The sequence below is a fragment of the Schistocerca piceifrons genome, chromosome 4 (assembly GCF_021461385.2).
Source record: "Schistocerca piceifrons isolate TAMUIC-IGC-003096 chromosome 4, iqSchPice1.1, whole genome shotgun sequence".
NCBI classification, from domain to species: Eukaryota; Metazoa; Arthropoda; class Insecta; order Orthoptera; family Acrididae; genus Schistocerca; species Schistocerca piceifrons.
In genome coordinates, this window is record NC_060141.1 from 839,809,157 (window position 1) to 839,834,276 (window position 25,120).

The following is a 25,120-nucleotide window of genomic DNA, read 5'->3' on the forward strand; positions in this document are numbered from 1 at the left end:
GGATACAGTTAACCTGCACTGGTGCATCGGAATCTAATACTGGTCTCCCAGAAGCCACTCAAAGCACAAACCCTTAGAAGATTCACTCCTCTTGTACTTAAGTCGGCATTGTCTCTATTGTATTCAATCCCGATGCAATTTCTGTGTTTCATGGTCAATGTGAAGGTCAAAGGGATACAGTAAACGTGCACTGGTGCATCGGAATATAATACATGTCCCCCAGGAGACGCTCCAATCACAAACTCTTCGATGATTCACACCTCGTGTGCTTTAGTTGGCATTGTGAGTTTTGTATGCAATCCCAATGCATTTTCTGTTTGTCATGGTCAATGTGAGGGTACAAGTGATACAGTAAACCTGCACTGGTGCATCGGAATCCAATACTGGTCTCCCAGGAGCCGCTCAAACCAGAAACCCTTAGAAAATTCACCTTCTTGTACTTAAGTCGGCATTGTGCCTTTTGTATTCAATCTCGATGCGATTTCTGTGCTTCATGGTCAATGTGAAAGTCCAAGGGACACAGTAAACCTGCACTGGTGCATCGGAATCTAATACTGGTCTGCGAGGAGCCGCTCAAAGATCAAGCTCTTAGAAGATTCACTCTTCTTGTACTTAGGTCGGCATAGTGCCTTTTGTATTCAATCCCAATGCAAGATCTGTTTTTCATGGTCAACGTGAGGGTACAAGGGATACAGTAAACCTGCACTGGTGCATCGGAATCTAATACTGGTCTCCTAGGAGCCGCTAAAATCACAAACTCCTAGAGGATTCATTCTTCTTGTACTTAACTCGGCATTCTCCCTTTTGTATTCAATCCCAATGCAATGTCTGTGTTTCATGGTCAATGTGAAGGTCCAAGGGATACAGTAAACGTGAACTGGTGCATCGGAATCTAATACAGGTCTCCCAGGAGACGCTCAAGGCACAAACTCTTCGAAGAGTCACACTTCTTGTGCTTAAGTTGGCATTGTGAGTTTTGTATTCTATCCCGATGCAATTTCTGTGTTTCATGGTCAATGTGAAGGTCCAAGGGATACAGTAAAGAAGCTCTGGTGCATCGGAATCTAATACTGGTCTGCCAGGAGCCGCCCAAACCACAAACTATTAGAAGATTCACTCTTCTTGTACTTAAGTCGGCATTGTGCCTTTTGTATTCAATCCCGAGGCAATGTCAGTGTTTGATAGTAAATTTGAAGGTTCAAATGATACAGTCAACCTGCACTGGTGCATCGCAATCTTATACTGGTCTCCCAGGAGCCGCTCAAAGCTCAAACCCTTATAAGATTCACTCTTCTTGTACTTAAGTCGACATTGTGCTTTTGTATTCAATCCCGATGCATTTTCTGTGTTTCATGGGCAATGTGAAGGTCCAAGGGATACAGAAAAACCTGCACTGGTGCATCGGAATCTAATACTGGTCTCCCAGGAGCCACTCAAACCACAAATTCTTAGAAAAGTCACCTTCTTGTACTTAACTCGGCATTCTCCCTTTTGTATTCAATCCCGATGCAATGTCTGTGTTTCATGGTCAATGTGATGGTCCGAGGGATACAGTAAACGTGAACTGGTGCGTCGGAATCTAATACAGGTCTCCCAGGAGACGCTCAAAGCACAAATTCATCGAAGATTCACACTTCTTGTGCTTAAGCTGGCATTGTGAGTTTTGTATTCAAATCGAAGCAATTTCAGTGTTTGATAGTCAATGTGAAGGTTGAAATGACACAATCAACCTGAACTGGTGCATCGGAATCTTATACTGGTCTCCCAGGAGCCGCTCAAAGCACAAACCCCTAGAGGATTCATTCTTCTTGTACTTAACTCGGCATTGTCCTTTTGTATTCAATCCCGATGCAATGTCTGTGTTTCATGGTCAATGTGAAGGTCTAAGGGATACAGTTAACCTGCACTGGTGCATCGGAATCTAATACTTGTCTGCCAGAAGCCGCTCCAATCACAAACTCTTAGAAGATTCACTCCTCTAATACTTAAGTCGGCATAGTGCCTTTTGTATTCAATCCCAATGAGATATCTGTGTTTCATGGTCAATGTGAAGGTCCAAGGGATCCAGTAAACCTGCACTGGTGCATCGGAATCTAATACTGGTCTCCCATGAGCCGCTCAAACTACAAACTCTTAGAAGATTCACTCTTCTTGTACTTAAGTTGGCATTGTGCCATTTGTATTCAATCCCGATGAGATATCTGTGTTTCATGGTCAATGTGTTGGTCCAAAGGATACAGTAAACGTGCACTGGTGCATCGAAATCTAATACTGGTCTCTCAGGAGCCACTCAAACCACAAATTCCTAGAAAAGTCACCTTCTTGTACTTAACTCGGCATTCTCCGTTTTGTATTCAATCCCGATGCAATATCTGTGTTTCATGGTCAATGTGAAGGTGCGAGGGATACAGTAAACGTGAACTGGTGCATCGGAATCTAATTCAGGTCTGCCAGGAGCCGCCCAAACCACAAACTCTTAGAAGATTCACTCCTCTTGTACTTAAGTCGGCGTTGTGCATTTTGTATTCAATCCCGAAGCAATTTCAGTGTTTGATAGTCAATGTGAAGGTTCAAATGATACAGTCAACCTGCACTGGTGCATCGGAATCTAATACTTGTCTGCCAGGAGCCGCTCCAACCACAAACTCTTAGAAGATTCACTCTTCATGTACTTAAGTCGGTATTGTGCCTTTTGTATTCAATCCCGATGCGATTTCTGTGTTTCATGGTCAATGTGAAGGTTCAAGGGATACAGTAAACCTGCACTGGTTCATTGGAATCTAATACTAGTCTCCCAGGAGCCGCTGAAAGCACAAACTCATAGAGGATTCATTCTTCTTGTACTTATGTCGGCATTTTCCCTTTTGTATTCAATCCCGATGCAATATCTGTGTTTCATGGTCAATGTGAAAGTCCAAGGGATACAGTGAACCTGCACTGGTGCATCAGAATCTAATACTGGTCTCTCAGGAGCCACTCAAACCAGAAACTCTTGGAAAATTCACCTTCTTGTACTTATGTCGTCATTGTCCCTTTAGTATTCAATTCCGATGCAAGTTCTGTGTTTCATGGTAAATGTGAAGGTCCAAGGGATACAGTAAACCTGCAATGGTGAATCGGAATCTAATACTGGTCTCCCTGGAGCCGTTCAAAATACAAACTCTCAGAAGATTCACTCTTCTTGTACTTATGTCGGCATTGTGCCTTTTGTATTCAATCCCAATGCAATTTCTGTTTTTCATGGTCAATGTGAGGGTACAAGTTATACAGTAAACCTGCACTGGTGCATCGGAATCTAATACTGGTGTCCGAGGAGCCGCTAAAATCACAAACTCCTAGAGGATTCATTCTTCTTGTACTTAACTCGGCATTGTCCCTTTTCTATTCAATCCCGATGCAATTTCTGTGTTTCATGGTCAATGTGAAGGTCCAAGGGATACAGTTAACCTGCACTGGTGCATCGGAATCTAATACTTGTCTGGCAGGAGCCGCTCAAACCACAAACTCTTATAAGATTCGTTCTTCATGTACTTAAGTCGGTATTGTGCCTTTTGTATTCAATCCCGATGCGAGTTCTGTGATTCATGGTCAATGTGAAGATCAAAGGGATACAAAAACGTGCACTGGTGCATCGGAATCTAATACCAGACTCCGAGGAGGCGCTCAAAGCACAAGCTCTTCGAAGATCCACACTTCTTGTGCTTAAATTGGCATTGTGAGTTTTGTATTCAATCCCGATGCAATTTCTGTGTTTCATGGTCAATGTGAAGGTCCAGGGGATACAGTTAACCTGCACTGGTGCATCGGAATCTAATACTGGTCTCCCAGAAGCCACTCAAAGCACAAACCCTTAGAAGATTCACTCCTCTTGTACTTAAGTCGGCATTGTCTCTATTGTATTCAATCCCGATGCAATTTCTGTGTTTCATGGTCAATGTGAAGGTCAAAGGGATACAGTAAACGTGCACTGGTGCATCGGAATATAATACATGTCCCCCAGGAGACGCTCCAATCACAAACTCTTCGATGATTCACACCTCGTGTGCTTTAGTTGGCATTGTGAGTTTTGTATGCAATCCCAATGCATTTTCTGTTTGTCATGGTCAATGTGAGGGTACAAGTGATACAGTAAACCTGCACTGGTGCATCGGAATCCAATACTGGTCTCCCAGGAGCCGCTCAAACCAGAAACCCTTAGAAAATTCACCTTCTTGTACTTAAGTCGGCATTGTGCCTTTTGTATTCAATCTCGATGCGATTTCTGTGCTTCATGGTCAATGTGAAAGTCCAAGGGACACAGTAAACCTGCACTGGTGCATCGGAATCTAATACTGGTCTGCGAGGAGCCGCTCAAAGATCAAGCTCTTAGAAGATTCACTCTTCTTGTACTTAGGTCGGCATAGTGCCTTTTGTATTCAATCCCAATGCAAGATCTGTTTTTCATGGTCAACGTGAGGGTACAAGGGATACAGTAAACCTGCACTGGTGCATCGGAATCTAATACTGGTCTCCTAGGAGCCGCTAAAATCACAAACTCCTAGAGGATTCATTCTTCTTGTACTTAACTCGGCATTCTCCCTTTTGTATTCAATCCCAATGCAATGTCTGTGTTTCATGGTCAATGTGAAGGTCCAAGGGATACAGTAAACGTGAACTGGTGCATCGGAATCTAATACAGGTCTCCCAGGAGACGCTCAAGGCACAAACTCTTCGAAGAGTCACACTTCTTGTGCTTAAGTTGGCATTGTGAGTTTTGTATTCTATCCCGATGCAATTTCTGTGTTTCATGGTCAATGTGAAGGTCCAAGGGATACAGTAAAGAAGCTCTGGTGCATCGGAATCTAATACTGGTCTGCCAGGAGCCGCCCAAACCACAAACTATTAGAAGATTCACTCTTCTTGTACTTAAGTCGGCATTGTGCCTTTTGTATTCAATCCCGAGGCAATGTCAGTGTTTGATAGTAAATTTGAAGGTTCAAATGATACAGTCAACCTGCACTGGTGCATCGCAATCTTATACTGGTCTCCCAGGAGCCGCTCAAAGCTCAAACCCTTATAAGATTCACTCTTCTTGTACTTAAGTCGACATTGTGCTTTTGTATTCAATCCCGATGCATTTTCTGTGTTTCATGGGCAATGTGAAGGTCCAAGGGATACAGAAAAACCTGCACTGGTGCATCGGAATCTAATACTGGTCTCCCAGGAGCCACTCAAACCACAAATTCTTAGAAAAGTCACCTTCTTGTACTTAACTCGGCATTCTCCCTTTTGTATTCAATCCCGATGCAATGTCTGTGTTTCATGGTCAATGTGATGGTCCGAGGGATACAGTAAACGTGAACTGGTGCGTCGGAATCTAATACAGGTCTCCCAGGAGACGCTCAAAGCACAAATTCTTCGAAGATTCACACTTCTTGTGCTTAAGCTGGCATTCTGAGTTTTGTATTCAAATCGAAGCAATTTCAGTGTTTGATAGTCAATGTGAAGGTTGAAATGACACAATCAACCTGAACTGGTGCATCGGAATCTTATACTGGTCTCCCAGGAGCCGCTCAAAGCACAAACCCCTAGAGGATTCATTCTTCTTGTACTTAACTCGGCATTGTCCTTTTGTATTCAATCCCGATGCAATGTCTGTGTTTCATGGTCAATGTGCAGGTCTAAGGGATACAGTTAACCTGCACTGGTGCATCGGAATCTAATACTTGTCTGCCAGAAGCCGCTCCAATCACAAACTCTTAGAAGATTCACTCCTCTAATACTTAAGTCGGCATAGTGCCTTTTGTATTCAATCCCAATGAGATATCTGTGTTTCATGGTCAATGTGAAGGTCCAAGGGATCCAGTAAACCTGCACTGGTGCATCGGAATCTAATACTGGTCTCCCATGAGCCGCTCAAACTACAAACTCTTAGAAGATTCACTCTTCTTGTACTTAAGTTGGCATTGTGCCATTTGTATTCAATCCCGATGAGATATCTGTGTTTCATGGTCAATGTGTTGGTCCAAAGGATACAGTAAACGTGCACTGGTGCATCGAAATCTAATACTGGTGTCTCAGGAGCCACTCAAACCACAAATTCTTAGAAAAGTCACCTTCTTGTACTTAACTCGGCATTCTCCGTTTTGTATTCAATCCCGATGCAATATCTGTGTTTCATGGTCAATGTGAAGGTGCGAGGGATACAGTAAACGTGAACTGGTGCATCGGAATCTAATTCAGGTCTGCCAGGAGCCGCCCAAACCACAAACTCTTAGAAGATTCACTCCTCTTGTACTTAAGTCGGCGTTGTGCATTTTGTATTCAATCCCGAAGCAATTTCAGTGTTTGATAGTCAATGTGAAGGTTCAAATGATACAGTCAACCTGCACTGGTGCATCGGAATCTAATACTTGTCTGCCAGGAGCCGCTCCAACCACAAACTCTTAGAAGATTCACTCTTCATGTACTTAAGTCGGTATTGTGCCTTTTGTATTCAATCCCGATGCGATTTCTGTGTTTCATGGTCAATGTGAAGGTTCAAGGGATACAGTAAACCTGCACTGGTTCATTGGAATCTAATACTAGTCTCCCAGGAGCCGCTGAAAGCACAAACTCATAGAGGATTCATTCTTCTTGTACTTATGTCGGCATTTTCCCTTTTGTATTCAATCCCGATGCAATATCTGTGTTTCATGGTCAATGTGAAAGTCCAAGGGATACAGTGAACCTGCACTGGTGCATCAGAATCTAATACTGGTCTCTCAGGAGCCACTCAAACCAGAAACTCTTGGAAAATTCACCTTCTTGTACTTATGTCGTCATTGTCCCTTTAGTATTCAATTCCGATGCAAGTTCTGTGTTTCATGGTAAATGTGAAGGTCCAAGGGATACAGTAAACCTGCAATGGTGAATCGGAATCTAATACTGGTCTCCCTGGAGCCGTACAAAGTACAAAATCTTAGAAGATTCACAATTATTGTACTTAAGTCGGCATTGTGCATTTTGTATTCAATCCCAATGCAATTTCTGTTTTTCATGGTCAATGTGAGGGTGCAAGTTATACAGTAAACCTGCACTGGTGCATCGGAGTCTAATACTGGTCTCCCTGGAGCCGCTAAAAGCACAAAATCCTAGAGGATTCATTCTTCTTATACTTAACTCGGCATTGTCCCTTTTGTATTCAATCCCGATGGAATTTCAGTGTTTGATAGTCAATGTGAAGGTTGAAATGATACAGTCAACCTGCACTTGTGCATCGCAATCTTATACTGGTCTCCCAGGAGCCGCTTAAAGCACAAACCCTTATAAGATTTACCCTTCTTGTACTTAAGTCGGCATTGTGCTTTTGTATTCGATCCCGATGCAATTTCTGTGTTTCATGGGCAATGTGAAGGTCCAAGGGATAGAGTAAACCAGCACTGGTGCTTCGGAATCTAATACCGGTCTCCAAGGAGCCCCTGAAAGCACAAACTCCCAGAAGATTCATTCTTCTTGTATTAAGTCGGCATTGTGCCTTTTGTATTCAATCCCGATGCGATTTCTGTGTTTCATGGTCAATGTGAATGTCCATGGGATACAGTAAACCTGCTCTGGTGCATCGGAATCTAATACTGGTCTCTCAGGAGCCACTCAAACCACAAACTCTTAGAAAATCCACCTTCTTGTACATAAGTCGGCATTGTCCCTTTAGTATTCAATTCCGATGCAAGTTCTGTGTTTCATGGTCAATGTGAAGATCAAAGGGATACAAAAACGTGCACTGGTGCATCGGAATCTAATACCGGACTCCGAGGAGACCATCAAAGCACAAGCTCTTCGAAGATCCACACTTCTTGTGCTTAAATTGGCATTGTGAGTTTTGTATTCAATCCTGATGCAATTTCTGTGTTTCATGGTCAATGTGAAGGTCCAGGGGATACAGTTAACCTGCACTGGTGCATCGGAATCTAATACTGGTCTCGCAGAAGCCGCTCAAAGCACAAACCCTTAGAAGATTCACTTTTCTTGTACTTAAATCCGCATTGTACCTATTGTATTCTATCCCGATGCAATTTCTGTGTTTCATGGTCAATGTGAAGGTCAAAGGGATACAGCAAACGTGCACTGGTGCATCGGAATATAATACTGGTCCCCCAAGAGACGCTCAAATCACAAACTCTTCGATGATTCACACCTCGTGTGCTTTAGTTGGCATTGTGAGTTATGTATTCAATCTCGATGCAATTTCTGCGATTCATGGTCAATGTGAAGGTCCAAGGGATACAGTAATCCTACACTGGTGCATCGGAATCTTATACTGGTCTCCCACGAGCCGCTGAACACACAAACTCTAAGAAGATTCACTCTTCTTGTACTTAAATATCCACTGTGCATTTAGTATTCTATCCCGATGCAATATCTGTGTTTCATAGTCAATGTGAAGGTCCAAATGATACATTCAACCTGGACTGGTGCATCGGAATCTAATACTGGTCTCCCAGGAGCCGCTCAAACCACAAACTCTTAGAAGGTTCACTCTACTTGTACTGAAGTCGGCATTGTGCCTTTTGTATTCAATCCCGATGCGATATCTGTGTTTCATGGTCAATGTGAAGGTCCAAGGTACACAGTAAACCTGCACTTGTGCATCGGAATCGAATACTGGTCTGCCAGGAGCCGCTAAAACACAAACTTCTAGAGGATTCATTCTTCTTGTACTTAACTCGGCATTGTCCCTTTTGTATTCAATCCCGTTGCAATTTCAGTGTTTGATAGTCAGTGTGAAGGTTGAAATGATACAGTCAACCTGCACTTGTGCATCGCAATCTTATACTGGTCTCCCAGGAGCCGCTCAAAGCACAAACCCTTATAAGATTTACCCTTCTTGTACTTAAGTCGGCATTGTGCTTTTGTATTCAATCCCGATGCAATTTCTGTGTTTCATGGGCAATGTGAAGGTCCAAGGGATAGAGTAAACCAGCACTGGTGCTTCGGAATCTAATACCGGTCTCCCAGGAGCCCCTGAAAGCACAAACTCCTAGAAGATTCATTCTTCTTGTATTAAGTCGGCATTGTGCCTTTTGTATTCAATCCCGATGCGATTTCTGTGTTTCATGGTCAATGTGAATGTCCATGGGATACAGTAAACCTGCTCTGGTGCATCGGAATCTAATACTGGTCTCTCAGGAGCCATTCAAACCACAAACTCTTAGAAAATCCACCTTCTTGTACATAAGTCGGCATTGTCCCTTTAGTATTCAATTCCGATGCAAGTTCTGTGTTTCATGGTCAATGTGAAGATCAAAGGGATACAAATACGTGCACTGGTGCATCGGAATCTAATACCGGACTCCGAGGAGACCACTAAAGCACAAGCTCTTCGAAGATGCACACTTCTTGTGCTTAAATTGGCATTGTGAGTTTTGTATTCAATCCTGATGCAATTTCTGTGTTTCATGGTCAATGTGAAGGTCCAGGGGATACAGTTAACCTGCACTGGTGCATCGGAATCTAATACTGGTCTCCCAGAAGCCGCTCAAAGCACAAACCCTTAGAAGATTCACTTTTCTTGTACTTAAGTCCGGATTGTACCTATTGTATTCAATCCCGATGCAATTTCTGCGTTTCATGGTCAATGTGAAGGTCAAAGGGATACAGCAAACGTGCACTGGTGCATCGGAATATAATACTGGTCCCCCAAGAGACGCTCAAATCACAAACTCTTCGATGATTCACACCTCGTGTGCTTTAGTTGGCATTGTGATTTATGTATTCAATCTCGATGCAATTTCTGCGATTCATGGTCAATGTGAAGGTCCAAGGGATACAGTAATCCTACACTGGTGCATCGGATTCTTATACTGGTTTCCCACGAGCCGCTGAAGACACAAACTCTAAGAAGATTCACTCTTCTTGTACTTAAATCTCCACTGTGCATTTAGTATTCAATCCCGATGCAATATCTGTGTATCATAGTCAATGTGAAAGTCCAAATGATACAGTCAACCTGGACTGGTGCATCGGAATCTAATACTGGTCTCCTAGGAGCCGCTCAAACCACAAACTCTTAGAAGGTTCACTCTACTTGTACTTAAGTCGGCATTGTGCCTTTTGTATTCAATCCTGACGCGATATCTGTGTTTCATGGTCAATGTGAAGGTCCAAGGGACACAGTAAACCTGCACTTGTGCATCGGAATCTAATACTGGTCTGCCAGGAGCCGCTCAAACCACAAACTCTTAGAAGATTCACTCTTCTTGTACTTAGGTCGGCATTGTGCCTTTTGTATTCAATCACAATGCAATATCTGTTTTTCATGGTCAATGTGAGGGTACAAGGGATACAGTAATCCTACACTGGTGCATCGGAATCTTATACTGGTCCCCCATGAGCCGCTCGAACTACAAACTCTTAGAAGATTCACTCTTCTTGTACTTAAGTTGGCATTGCGCCATTTGTATTCAATCCCGATGCGATATCTGTGTTTCTTGGTCAATGTGTTTGTCCAAGGGATACAGTAATACTACACTGGTGAATCGGAATCGAATACTGTTCACCCAGGAGCCGCTCAAACCACAAACTCCTAGAGGATTCATTCTTCTTGTACTTAACTCGGCATTGTCACTTTTGTATTCAATCCCGATGCAATTTCTGTGTTTCATGGGCAATGTGAAGGTCCAAGGGATACAGTTAACCTGCACTGGTGCATCGGAATCTAAACTTGTCTGCCAGGAGCCGCTCAAACCACAAACTCTTAGAAGATTCACTCTTCATGTACTTAAGTCGGTATTGTGCCTTTTGTATTCAATCCCGATGCGATTTCTGTGTGTCATGGCCAATTTTTAGGTCCAAGGGATACAGTAAACCTGCACTGGTTCATCGGAATCTAATACTGGACTCCTAGGAGCCGCTGAAAGCACAAACTCATAGAGGATTCATTCTTCTTGTACTTATGTCGGCATTTTCCCTTTTGTATTCAATCCCGATGCAATAACTGTGTTTCATGGGTCAATGTGAAGGTCCAAGGGATACAGTGAACCTGCACTGGTGCATCGGAATCTAATACTGGTCTCTCAGGAGCCACTCAAACCACAAACTCTTGGAAAATTCACCTTCTTGTACTTAAGTCGGCATTGTCCCTTTAGTATTCAATTCCGATGCAATTTCTGTGTTTCATGGGGAATGTGAAGGTCCAAGGGATACAGTAAACCTGCCATGGTGCATCGGAATCTAATACTGGTCTCGCAGAAGCCGCTCAAAGCACAAACCCTTAGAAGATTCACTCTTCTTGTACTTAAGTCGGCATTGTGCTTTTTCTATTCAATCCCGATGCGAGATATGTGTTTCAATGTCAATGTGAAGGTCCAAGGGATACAGTAAAGAAGCACTGGTGCATCGGAATCTAATACGGGTCTGCCAGGAGCCGCCCAAACCACAAACTCTTAGAAGATTCACTCTTCTTGTACTTAAGTTGGCATTGTGCCTTTTGTATTCAATCCCGATGCGATATCTGTGTTTCATGGTCAATGTGAAGGTCCAAGGGACACAGTAAACCTGCACTTGTGCATCGGAATCTAATACTGGTCTGCCAGGAGCCGCTCAAACCACAAACTCTTAGAAGATTCACTCTTCTTCTACTTAGGTTGGCATTGTGCCTTTTGTATTCAATCCCATTGCAATATCTGTGTTTCACGGTCAATGTGAGGGTACAAGGGATAGAGTAATCCTACACTGGTGCATCGGAATCTTATACTGGTCCCCCATGAGCCGCTCAAACTACAAACTCTTAGAAGATTCACTCTTCTTGTACTTAAGTTGGCATTGCGCCATTTATATTCAATCCCGATGCGATATCTGTGTTTCATGGTCAATGTGTTGGTCCAAGGGATACAGTAATACTACACTGGTGCATCGGAATCGAATACTGGTCACCCAGGAGCCGCTCAAACTACAACCTCTTAGAAGATTCATTCTTCTTGTACTTAAGTTGGCATTGAACCATTTGTATTCAATCCCGATGAGATATCTGTGTGTCATGGTCAATGTGTTGGTCCAAGGGATACAGTAAACGTGCACTGGTGCATCGGAATCTAATACTGGTCTCTCAGGAGCCACTCAAACCACAAATTCTTAGAAAAGTCACCTTCTTGTACTTAACTCGGCATTCTCCGTTTTGTATTCAATCCCGATGCAATATCTGTGTTTCATTGGCAATGTGAAGGTCCGACGGATACAGTAAACGTGAACTGGTGTATCGGAATCTAATACAGGTCTCCCAGGAGACGCTCAAAGCACAAACTCTTCGAAGATTCACACTTCTTGTGCTTAAGTTGGCATTGTGAGTTTTGTATTCTATCCCGATGCAATTTCTGTGTTTCATGGTCAATGTGAAGGTCCAAGGGATACAGTAAAGTAGCACTAGTGCATCAGAATCTAATACTGGTCTGCCAGGAGCCGCCCAAACCACAAACTCTCAGAAGATTCACTCCTCTTGTACTTAAGTCGGCATTGTATATTTTGTATCCAATCCCGAAGCAATTTCAGTGTTTGATAGTCAATGTGGTGGTTCAAATGATACAGTCAACCTGCACTGGTGCATCGGAATCTAATACTTGTCTGCCAGGATCCGCTCAAACCACAAACTCTTAGAAGATTCAATCTTCATGTACTTAAGTCGGTATTGTGCCATTTGTATTCAATCCCGATGCGATTTCTGTGTTTCATGGCCAATTTGAAGGTCCAAGGGATACAGTAAACCTGCACTGGTTCATCGGAATCTAATACTGGACTCCCAGGAGCCGCTGAAAGCACAAACTCATAGAGGATTCATTCTTCTTGTACTTATGTCATCATTTTCCCTTTTGTATTCAATCCCGATGCAATTTCTGTGTTTCATGGTCAATGTGAAGGTCCAAGGGATACAGTGAACCCTCACTGGTGCATCGGAATCTAATACTGGTCTCTCAGGTGCCACTCAAACCACAAACTCTTGGAAAATTCACCTTCTTGTACTTAGTCGGCATTGACCCCTTTAGTATTCAGTTCCGATGCAAGTTCTGTGTTTCGTGGTCAATGTGAAGGTCCAAGGGATACAGTAAACCTGCACTGGTGAATCGGAATCTAATACTGGTCTCCCTGGAGCTGTTCAAAGTACAATATCTGAGAAGATTCACTCTTCTTATACTTAAGTCGGCATTGTGCCTTTTGTATTCAATCCCAATGCAATTACTGTTTTTCATGGTCAATGTGAGGGTACACGTTATACAGTAAACCTGCACTGGTGCATCGGAATCTAATACTGGTCTCCCATGAGCCACTCAAATCACAAACTCTTGGAAAATTCACCTTCTTGTACATAAGTCGGCATTGTCCCTTTAGTATTCAATTCCGATGCAAGTTCTGTGTTTCATGGTCAATGTGAAGGATCCAGGGGATACAGTAAACGTGCACTGGTGCATCGGAATATAATACTGGTCCCCCAGGAGACGCTCAAATCACAAACTCTTCGATGATTCACACCCCGTGTGCTTTAGTTGCCATTGTGAGTTATGTATTCAATCTCGTTGCAATTTCTGTGTTTCATGGGGAATGGGAAGGTCCAAGGGATACAGTAAACCCGCCATGGTGCATCGGAATCTAATACTGGTCTCGCAGAAGCCGCTCAAAGCACAAACCCTTAGAAGATTCACTCTTCTTGTACTTAAGTCGGCATTGTGCCTTTTCTATTCAATCCCGATGCGAGATATGTGTTTCAATGTCAATGTGAAGGTACAAGGGATACAGTAATACTACACTGGTGCATCGGAATCCAATACTGGTCTCCCAGGAGCCGCTCAAACCACAAACCCTTAGAAAATTCACCTTCTTGTACTTAAGTCGGCTCTGTCCCTTTTGTATTCAATCACGATGCAATTTCTGCGATTCATGGTCAATGTGAAGGTCCAAGGGATACAGTAATCCTACACTGGTGCATCGGAATCTTATACTGGTCTCCCAGGAGCCGCTGAAGGCACAAACTCTAAGAAGATTCACTCTTCTTGTACTTAAGTCGGCACTGTGCATTTAGTATTCAATCCCGATGCAATTTCTGTGTTTCATAGTCAATGTGAAGGTCCAAATGATACAGTCAACCTGGACTGGTGCATCGGAATCTAATACTGGTCTCCCAGGAGCCGCTCCAACCACAAACTCTTAGAAGGTTCACTCTACTTGTACTTACGTCGGCATTGTGCCTTTTGTATTCAATCCCAATGCAATATCTGTTTCTCATGGTCAATGTGAGGGTACAAGGGATACAGTAATCCTACACTGGTGCATCGGAATCTTATACTGGTCCTCCATGAGCCGCTCAAACTGCAAACACTTAGAAGATTCACCCTTCTTGTACTTAAGTTGGCATTGTGCCATTTGTATTCAATCCCGATGCGATGTCTGTGTTTCATGGTCAATGTGTTCGTTCAAGGATACAGTAAACGTGCACTGGTGCATCGGAATCTATTACTGGTCTCTCAGGAGCCACTCAAACCACAAATTCACAGAAAAGTCACCTTCTTGTACTTAACTCGGCATTCTCCCTTTTGTATTCAATCCCGATGCAATGTCTGTGTTTCATGGTCAATGTGAAAGTCCAAGGGATACAGTAGACGTGAACTGGTGCATCGGAATATAATACAGGTCTCCCAGGAGACGCTTAAAGCACAAACTCTTCGAAGATTCACACTTCTTGTGCTTAAGTTGGCTTTGTGAGTTTTGTATTCTATCCCGATGCAATGTCTGTGTTTCATGGTCAATGTGAAGGTCCGAGGGATACAGTAATCCTTCACTGGTGCATCGGAATCTAATACTGGTCTCCGAGGAGCCGCTCAAACCACAAACCCTTAGAAAATTCGCTCTTCTTGTACTTAAGTCCGCAATGTCCCTTTTGAATTCAATCCCGATGCAATTTCTGTGTTTCATGGTCATTGTGAAGGTCAAAGGGATACAGTAAACGTGAACTGGTGCTCGGAATCTAATACATGTCTCCCAGGAAATGCTCGAAGCACGAACTCTTAGAAAATTCACCTTCCTTTACTTTAGTCGGCATTGTGCGTTTTGTATTGAATCCCGATGCAATTTCAGTGTTTCATAGTCAATGTAAATTTCCAAATGATACAGTCAACGTGCACTGGTGCATCGGAATCTACTACTGGTCTCCCAGAAGCTGCTCAAAGCACAAACTCTTCGAAGATTCACTCTTCTTGTACTTAAGTCGTCATTGTCCCTATTGTATTCAATCCCGATGCAATGTCTGTGTTTAATGGTCAATGTGAAGGTGAAAGGATACAGAAAACATGCTCTGGTGCATCGGATTTAATACAGGTCTCCCAGGAGGCGCTCAAAGCACAAAATCTTCGAAGATCACACTACTTCTGCTTAAGTTGGCATTGTAAGTTTTGTATCTATTTCCGATGCAATTTCTGTGTTTCATGGTCAATGTGAAGGTCCAAGGGATACAGTAAACACGCACAGGTGCATCGGAATGTAATACTGGTCTGCCAGGAGCCGTTCCAACCACAAACTCTTAGAAGTTACACTCTTCTTGTACTTGAGTCGGCATTGTGCCTTTTGTATTCAATCCCAATGAAAATTCTGTGTTTCATACACAATGTGATGGGCAAAGGGATACAGTAGACCTGCACTGGTGCATCGCAATCTAATACTGGTCTCCCAGGAGCCGCTCAAGGCACAAACTCTCGAAGATTCACTCTTCTTGTACTTAAGTCGGCATTGTCCCCTTTTGTATTGAATCCCGATGCAATTTATGTATTTCTGGTCAATGTGAAGTTCCAAGGGAAACAGTAAACCTGCACTAGTGCATCGGAATCTAATACTGGTCTGCCAGGAGCCGCTCCAACCATAAACTCCTAGAAGATTCACTTTTCTTGTACTTAAATCGGCATTGTGCATTTTGTTCTCAATCCCGATGCGATCTATGTGTTTCATGGTCAACTTGAAGGTCCAAGGTATACAGTAAATCTGCACTGGTGCATCGGAATCTAATACTGGTCTCTCAGGAGCCGCTCAACCCACAAACTCTTATAATATTCACCTTCTTGTACTTAAGTCCGCATTGTGTATTTTGTATTCAATCCCGATGCATTATCCGTGTTCATAGTCAATGTTAAGGTCCAAATGATACAGTAAACCTGCACTGGTGCATCATAATGTAATACTGGTCTCCCAGCAGCCGCTAAAAGCACAACCTCCTAGAGGATTCATTATTCTTGTACTTAAGTCGGCATTGTCCCTTTTGTATTCGATCCCGATGCAATTTCTGTATTTCATGGTCAATGTGATGGTCCAAATGATACAGTCAACCTGCACTGGTGCATCGGAATCTAATACTTGTCTCCCAGGAGCCGCCCAAAGCACAAACTCTTAGAAGATTCACCTTTCTTGTACTTAAGTTGGCATTGTGCCATTTGTATTCAATCCCGATGCGATGTCTGTGTTTAATGGTCAATGTGAAGGTGAAAGGATACAGAAAACATGCTCTGGTGCATCGGAATTTAATACAGGTCTCCCAGGAGGCGCTCAAAGCACAAAATCTTCGAAGATCACACTACTTCTGCTTAAGTTGGCATTGTAAGTTTTGTATCCATTTCCGATGCTATTTCTGTGTTTCATGGTCAATGTGAAGGTCCAAGGGATACAGTAAACCTGCACAGGTGCATCGGAATGTAATACTGGTCTGCCAGGAGCCGTTCCAACCACAAACTCTTAGAAGTTACACTCTTCTTGTACTTAAGTCGGCATTGTGCCTTTTGTATTAAATCCCAATGAAAATTCTGTGTTTCATACACAATGTGATGGGCAAAGGGATACAGTCGACCTGCACTGGTGCATCGCAATCTAATACTGGTCTCCCAGGAGCCGCTCAAGGCACAAACTCTTCGAAGATTCACTCTTCTTGTACTTAAGTCGGCATTGTCCCTTTTGTATTGAATCCCGATGCAATTTATGTATTTCTGGTCAATGTGAAGTTCCAAGGGAAACAGTAAACCTGCACTAGTGCATCGGAATCTAATACTGGTCTGCCAGGAGCCGCTCCAACCATAAACTCCTAGAAGATTCACTTTTCTTGTACTTAAATCGGCATTGTGCCTTTTGTTCTCAATCCCGATGCGATCTATGTGTTTCATGGTCAACGTGAAGGTCCAAGGTATACAATAAACCTGCACTGGTGCATCGGAATCTAATACTGGTCTCCCAGGAGCCGCTGAAAGCACAAACTCCTAGAGGATTCATTCTTCTTGTACTTAAGTCGGCATTGTCCATTTTGTATTCAATCCCGATGCAATTTCTGTGTTTCATGGTGAATGTGAGGGTCCAAGGGATACAGTAAATCTGCACTGGTGCATCGGAATCTAATTCTGGTCTCTCAGGAGCCGCTCAACCCACAAACTCATATAATATTCACCTTCTTGTACTTAAGTCCGCATTGTGTATTTTGCATTCAATCCCGATGCATTACCCGTGTTCATAGTCAATGTTAAGGTCCAAATGATACAGTAAACCTGCACTGGTGCATCATAATGTAATACTGGTCTCCCAGCAGCCGCTAAAAAACACAACCTCCTAGAGGATTCATTCTTCTTGTACTTAAGTCGGCATTGTCCCTTTTGTATTCGATCCCGATGCAATTTCTGTATTTCATGGTCAATGTGATGGTCCAAATGATACAGTCAACCTGCACTGGTGCATCGGAATCTAATACTTGTCTCCCAGGGGCCGCTCAAAGCACAAACTCGTAGAAGATTCACTCTTCTTGTAGTTAAGTCGGCATAGTGCCATTTGTATTCAATTCGATGCGATTTCTGTGTTTCATGGTCCATGCAAAGGACCAAGAGAGACAGTAAACCTGCCCTGGTGCATCGGAATATAATACTGGTCTCTCAGGAGCCGCTGAAATCACAAACTCTGAGAAAATTCACCTACTTGTACTTAAGTCGGCATTGTGCCTTTTCTATTCAATCCCGATGCGAGTTATGTGTTTCAATGTCAATGTGAAGGTACAAGGGATACAGTAATACTACACTGGTGCATCGGAATCCAATACTGGTCTCCCAGGAGCCGTTGAAAGCACAAACTCCAAGGAGATACATTCTTCTTTGACTTTAGTCGGCATTGTCCCTTTTGTATTCAATCCCGATGCAATTTCTGTGTTTCATGGTCAATGGGAAAGTCCAAGGTATACAGTAAACCTGCACTGGTGCATCGGAATCTAATATTGGTCTCCCAGGAGCCGCTCCAACCACAAACCCGTGGAAGATTCACTCTTCTTGTACTTAAGCATTCATTGTCCCTTTTGTATTCAATCCCGATGCACATTCTGTGTTTCATGGTCAATGTGACGTTGCAAATGATACAGTCAACCTGCACTGGTGCATCGGAATCTAAAACTGGTCTCCCAGGAGCCTCTTAAAACACAATCTCTTAGAAGATTCACTCTTCTTGTACTTAAGTCGGCATTGTCCCTATTGTATTCAATCCCGATGCAATATTTGCGTTTCATGGACAATGTGAAGGTTCAGGGGATACAGTTAAACCTGCACTGGTGCATCGGAATCTAATATTGGTCTCCAAGAAGCCGCTCAAAGCACAAACCCTTAGAAGATTCACTCTTCTTGTACTTAAGTCGGCATTGTCCATATTGTATTCAATCCGTATGCAATTTCTGTGTTTCGTGGTCAAAATGAAGGTCAAAGGGATACAGTAAACTTGCACTGGTGCATCGGAATATAATACAGGTCCCCCAGGAGACGCTCAAATCACAAACTCTTCGATGATTCACACCTCGTGTGCTTTAGTTGGCATTATGAGTTTTGTATTCTATCCAATGCAATTTCTGTTTTTCTTGGTCAATGTCAGGGTACAAGTTATACAGTAAACCCGCACTGGTGCATCAGAGTCCAATACTGGTCTCCCAGGAGCCGCTCAAACCACAAACACTTAGAAAATTCACCTTCTTGTACTTAAGTCGGCTTTGTCCCTTTTTTATTCAATCACGATGCAATTTCTGCGATTCATGGTCAATGTGAAGGTCCAAGGGATACAGTAATTCTACACTGGTGCATCGGAATCTTATACTGGTCTCCCAGGAGCCGCTGAAGACACAAACTCTAAGAAGATTCACTCTTCTTGTACTTAAGTCGGCACTGTGCATTTAGTATTCAATCCCGATGCAATTTCTGTGTTTCATAGTCAATGTGAAGGTCCAAATGAGACAGTCAGCCTGCACTGTTTCATCGGAATCTAATACTGGTCTCCCAGGAGCCGCTCAAACCACAAACTCTTAGAAGGTTCACTCTTCTTGTACTTAAGTCGGCATTGTGCCCTTTGTATTGAATCCTGATGCGATTTCTGTGTTTTCATGGTCAATCTGAAGGTCCAAGTGACACAGTAAACCTGCACTGGTGCATCGGAATCTAATACTGGTCTCCCAAGAGCCGCTAAAAGCACAAACTCCTAGATGATTCATTCTTCTTGTACTTAACTCGGCATTGTCCCTTTTGTATTCAATCCCGATGCAATTTCTGTGTTTCATGGTCAATGCGAAGGTCCAAATGATACAGTCGACCTGCACTGGTGCATCGGATTCTAACACTGGTCTCCCAGGAGGCCTCAAAGCACAAACTTTTAGAAGATTCACTCCTCTTGTACTTAAGTCGGCATTGTGCCCTTTGTATTCAACCCCAATGAGATATCTGTGTTTCATGGTCAATGTGAAGGTCCAAGGGATACAGTAAATCTGCACTGGTGCATCGGAATCTAGTACTGCTCTCCCCATGAGCCGCTCAAACTGCAAACTCTTAGAAGATTCACTCTTCTTGTACTTAAGTTAGCATTGTGCCATTTGGATTCAATCCCGATGAGATATCTGTGCTTCATGTTCAATGTGTTGGTCCAAGGGATACAGTAAACGTGAACTGGTGCATCGGAATCTAATACTGGTCTCTCAGGAGCCACTCAAACCACAAATTCTTAGAAAAGTGACCTTCTTGTACTTAACTCGGCATTCTCCCTTTTGTATTCAATCCCAATGCATTGTCTGTGTTTCATGGTCAATGTGAAGGTGCAAAGGATACAGTAAACGTGAACTGGTGCATCGGAATCTAATACAGGTCTCCCAGGAGACGCTCAAAGCAAAAAACTCTTCGAAGATTCACACTTCTTGTGCTTAAGTTGGCATTGTGAGTTTTGTATTCTATCCCGGTGCTAATTCTGTGTTTCATGGTCACTGTGAAGGTCCAAGGAATACAGTAAAGAAGCACTGGTGCATGGGAATCTAATACTGGTCTGCCAGGAGCCACCCAAACCACAAACTCTTACAAGATTCACTCTTCTTGTACTTAAGTCGGCATGTGCCTTTTCTATTCAATCCCGAAGCAATTTCAGTGTTTGATAGTCAATGTGAAGGTTCAAATGATACAGTCAACCAGCGCTGGTGCATCGCAATCTTATACTGGTCTCCCAGGAGCCGCTCAAAGCTCAAACCCTTATAAGATTCACTCTTCTTGTACTTAAGTCGGCATTGTGCTTTTGTATTCAATCCCGTTGCAATGTCTGTGCTTCATGGTCAATGTGAAGGTCCAAGGGATACAGTAAACCTGCACTGGTGCTTCGGAATCTAATACTGGTCTGCCAGCAGCCGCTCCAACCACAAACTCTTAGAGGATACACTCTTCTTGTACTTAAGTCGGCATTGTGCCTTTTGTATTCAATCCCAATGCAATATCTGTGTTTCATACACAATGTGATGGTCCAAGGGATACAGTAAACCTGCCCTGGTGCATCGGAATCCAATACTGGTCTCCCAGGAGCCGCTCAAAGCACAAACTCTTAGAAGATTCACTCTTCTTGTACTCAAGTCGGCATTGTCCCTTTTGTATTGAATCCCGATGCAATTTCTGTATTTCATGGTCAATGTGAAGTTCCAAGGGAAACACTAAACCTGCACTAGTTCATCGGAATCTAATACTGGTCTGCCAGGAGCCGCTCCAACCACAAACTCTTAGAAGATTCACTCTTCTTGTACTTAAATCGGCATTGTGCCTTTTGTACTCAATCCCTATGCGATCTCTGTGCTTCATGGTCAATGTGAAGGTCCAAGGGATACAATAAACCTGCACTGGTGCATCGGAATCTAATTCTGGTCTTCCAGGAGCCGCTGAAAGCGAAAACTCCTACAGGATTCATTTTTCTTTTACTTAAGTCGGCATTGTCCCTTTTGTATTCAATCCCGATGCAATTTCTGTGTTTCATGGTCAATGTGGAGGACCAAGGGATACAGTAAATCTGGACTGGTGCATCGGAATCTAATACTGGTCTCTCAGGAGCAGCTTAACCCACAAACTCTTAGAAAATTCACCTTCTTGTACATAAGACGGCATTGTGAGTTTTGTATGCTATCCCGATGCGATTTCTGTGTTTCATGGTCATTGTGAAGGTCCAAGGTATACAGTAAAGAAGCACTATTGCATGGGAATCTAATACTGGTCTGCCAAGAGCCGCCCAAACCACAAACTCTTAGAAGATTCACTCTTCTTGTACTTTAGTCGGCATTGTGCCTTTTGTATTCAATCCCGAAGCAATTTCAGTGTTTGATAGTCAATGTGAAGGTTCAAATGATACAGTCAACCAGCACTGGTGCATCGCAATCTTATACTGGTCTCCCAGGAGCCGCTCAAAGCACAAACCCTTATAAGATTCACTCTTCTTGTACTTAAGTCGGCATTGTGCTTTTGTCTTCAATCCCGATGCAATTTCTGTGTTTCATAGTCAATGTGAATGTCCAAATGATACAGTCAACCTGCACCGGTGCATCGGAATCTAATACAGGTCTCTCAGGAGCCGCTCAAAGCACAAACTGTTCAAAGATTCACTCTTCTTTTACATAAGTCGGTATTGTGCATTTTGTATTCAATCCCGATTCAATTTCTATGTTTCGTGGTCAATGAGAATGTCCAAGGGATACAGTAAATGTGCACTGGTTCATCGGAATCTAATACTGGTCCCCCATGAGCCGTTCAAACGACAAACTCTTAGAAGATTCACTCTTCTTGTATTTAAGTCGCCATTGTGCCCCTTGTATTCAATCCCGTTGCAATGTCTGTGCTTCATGGTCAATGTGAAGGTCCAAGGGATACAGTAAACCTGCACTGGTGCTTCGGAATCTAATACTGGTCTGCCAGCAGCCGCTCCAACCACAAACTCTTAGAGGATACACTCTTCTTGTACTTAAGTCGGCATTGTGCCCTTTGTATTCAATCCCAATGCAATATCTGTGTTTCATACTCAATGTGATGGTCCAAGGGATACAGTAAACCTGCACTGGTGCATCGGAAACTAATACTGGTCTCCCAGGAGCCGCTCAAGGCACAAACTCTTAGAAGATTCACTCTTCTTGAACTCAAGTCGGCATTGTCCCTTTTGTATTGAATCCCGATGCAATTTCTGAATTTCATGGTCAATGTGAAGTTCCAAGGGAAGCAGTAAACCTGCACTAGTGCATCGGAATCTAATACTGGTCTGCCAGGAGCCGCTCCAACCACAAACTCTTAGAAGATTCACTCTTCTTGTACTTAAATCGGCATTGTGCCTTTTGTACTCAATCCCTATGCGATCTCTGTGTTTCATGGTCAATGTGAAGGTCCAAGGGATACAATAAACCTGCACTGGTGCATCGGAATCTAATTCTGGTCTCCCAGGAGCCGCTGAAAGCGAAAACTCCTAGAGGATTCATTCTTCTTTTACTTAAGTCGGCATTGTCCCTTTTGTATTGAATCCCGATGCAATTTCTGTGTTTCATGGTGAATGTGAAGGTCCAAGAGATACAGTAAATCTGCACTGGTGCATCGGAATCTAATACTGGTCTCTCAGGAGCCACTCAAACCACAAATTCTTAGAAAAGTCACCTTCTTGTACTTAACTCGGCATTCTCCCTTTTGTATTCAATCCCGATGCAATATCTGTGTTTCATGGTCAATGTGAAGGTCCGACGGATACAGTAAACGTGAACTGGTGTATCGGAATCTAATACAGGTCTCCCAGGAGACGCTCAAAGCACAAACTCTTCGAAGATTCACACTTCTTGTGCTTAAGTTGGCATTGTGAGTTTTGTATTCTATCCCGATGGAATTTCTGTGTTTCATGGTCAATGTGAAGGTCCAAGGGATACAGTAAATTAGCACTGGTGCATCGGAATCTAATACTGGTCTGCCAGGAGCCGCCCAAACCACAAACTCTTAGAAGATTCACTCCTCTTGTACTTAAGTCGGCATTGTGCATTTTGTATTCAATCCCGAATCAATTTCAGTGTTTGATAGTAAATGTGGTGGTTCAAATGATAAAGTCAACCTGCACTGGTGCATCGGAATCTAATACTCGTCTGCCAGGAGCCGTTCAAACCACAAACTCTTAGAAGATTCACTCTTCATGTACTTAAGTCGGTATTGTGCATTTTGTATTCAATCCCGATGCGATTTCTTTGTTTCATGGTCAATTTGAAGGTTTAAGGGATACAGAAAACCTGCACTGGTTCATCGGAATCTAATACTGGACTCCCACGGGCCGCTGAAAGCACAAACTCATAGAGGATTCATTCTTCTTGTAGTTAACCCGGCATTGTCCCTTTTGTATTCAATCCCGATGCAATTTCAGTGTTTGATCTTCAATGTGAAGGTTGAGATGATACAGTCGACCTGCACTGGTGCATCGGAATCTAATACTGGTCTCTCATGAGCCACTCAAACCACAAACTCTTGGAAAATTCACCTTTTTGTACATAAGTCGGCATTGTCCCTTTAGTATTCAATTCCGATGCAAGTTCTGTGTTTCATGGTCAATGTGAAGGTCCAGGGGATACAGTAAACGTGCACTGGTGCATCGGAATATAATACTGGTCCCCCAGGAGACGCTCAAATCACAAACTCTTCGATGATTCCCACCCCGTGTGCTTTAGTTGCCATTGTGAGTTATGTATTCAATCTCGATGCAATTTCTGTGTTTCATGGGGAATGTGAAGTTCCAAGGGATACAGTAAACCTGCCATGGTGCACCGGAATCTAATACTGGTCTCGCAGAAGCCGCTCAAAGCACAAACCCTTAGAAGATTCACTCTTCTTGTACTTAAGTCGGCATTGTGCCTTTTCTATTGAATCCCGAGGCGAGTTATGTGTTTCAATGTCAATGTGAAGGTACAAGGGATACAGTAATACTACACTGGTGCATCGGAATCCAATACTGGTCTCCCAGGAGCCGCTCAAACCACAAACACTTAGAAAATTCACCTTCTTGTACTTAAGTCGGCTTTGTCCCTTTTTTATTCAATCACGATGCAATTTCTGCGATTCATGGTCAATGTGAAGGTCCAAGGGATACAGTAATTCTACACTGGTGCATCGGAATCTTATACTGGTCTCCCAGGAGCCGCTGAAGACACAAACTCTAAGAAGATTCACTCTTCTTGTACTTAAGTCGGCACTGTGCATTTAGTATTCAATCCCGATGAAATTTCTGTGTTTCATAGTCAATGTGAAGGTCCAAATGAGACAGTCAGCCTGCACTGTTTCATCGGAATCTAATACTGGTCTCCCAGGAGCCGCTCAAACCACAAACTCTTAGAAGGTTCACTCTTCTTGTACTTAAGTCGGCATTGTGCCCTTTGTATTGAATCCCGATGCGATTTCTGTGTTTCATGGTCAATGTGAAGGTCCAAGTGACACAGTAAACCTGCACTGGTGCATCGGAATCTAATACTGGTCTCCCAAGAGCCGCTAAAAGCACAAACTCCTAGATGATTCATTCTTCTTGTACTTAACTCGGCATTGTCCCTTTTGTATTCAATCCCGATGCAATTTCTGTGTTTCATGGTCAATGCGAAGGTCCAAATGATACAGTCGACCTGCACTGGTGCATCGGATTCTAACACTGGTCTCCCAGGAGGGCTCAAAGCACAAACTCTTAGAAGATTCACTCCTCTTGTACTTAAGTCGGCATTGTGCCCTTTGTATTCAACCCCAATGAGATATCTGTGTTTCATGGTCAATGTGAAGGTCCAAGGGATACAGTAAATCTGCACTGGTGCATCGGAATCTAGTACTGCTCTCCCATGAGCCGC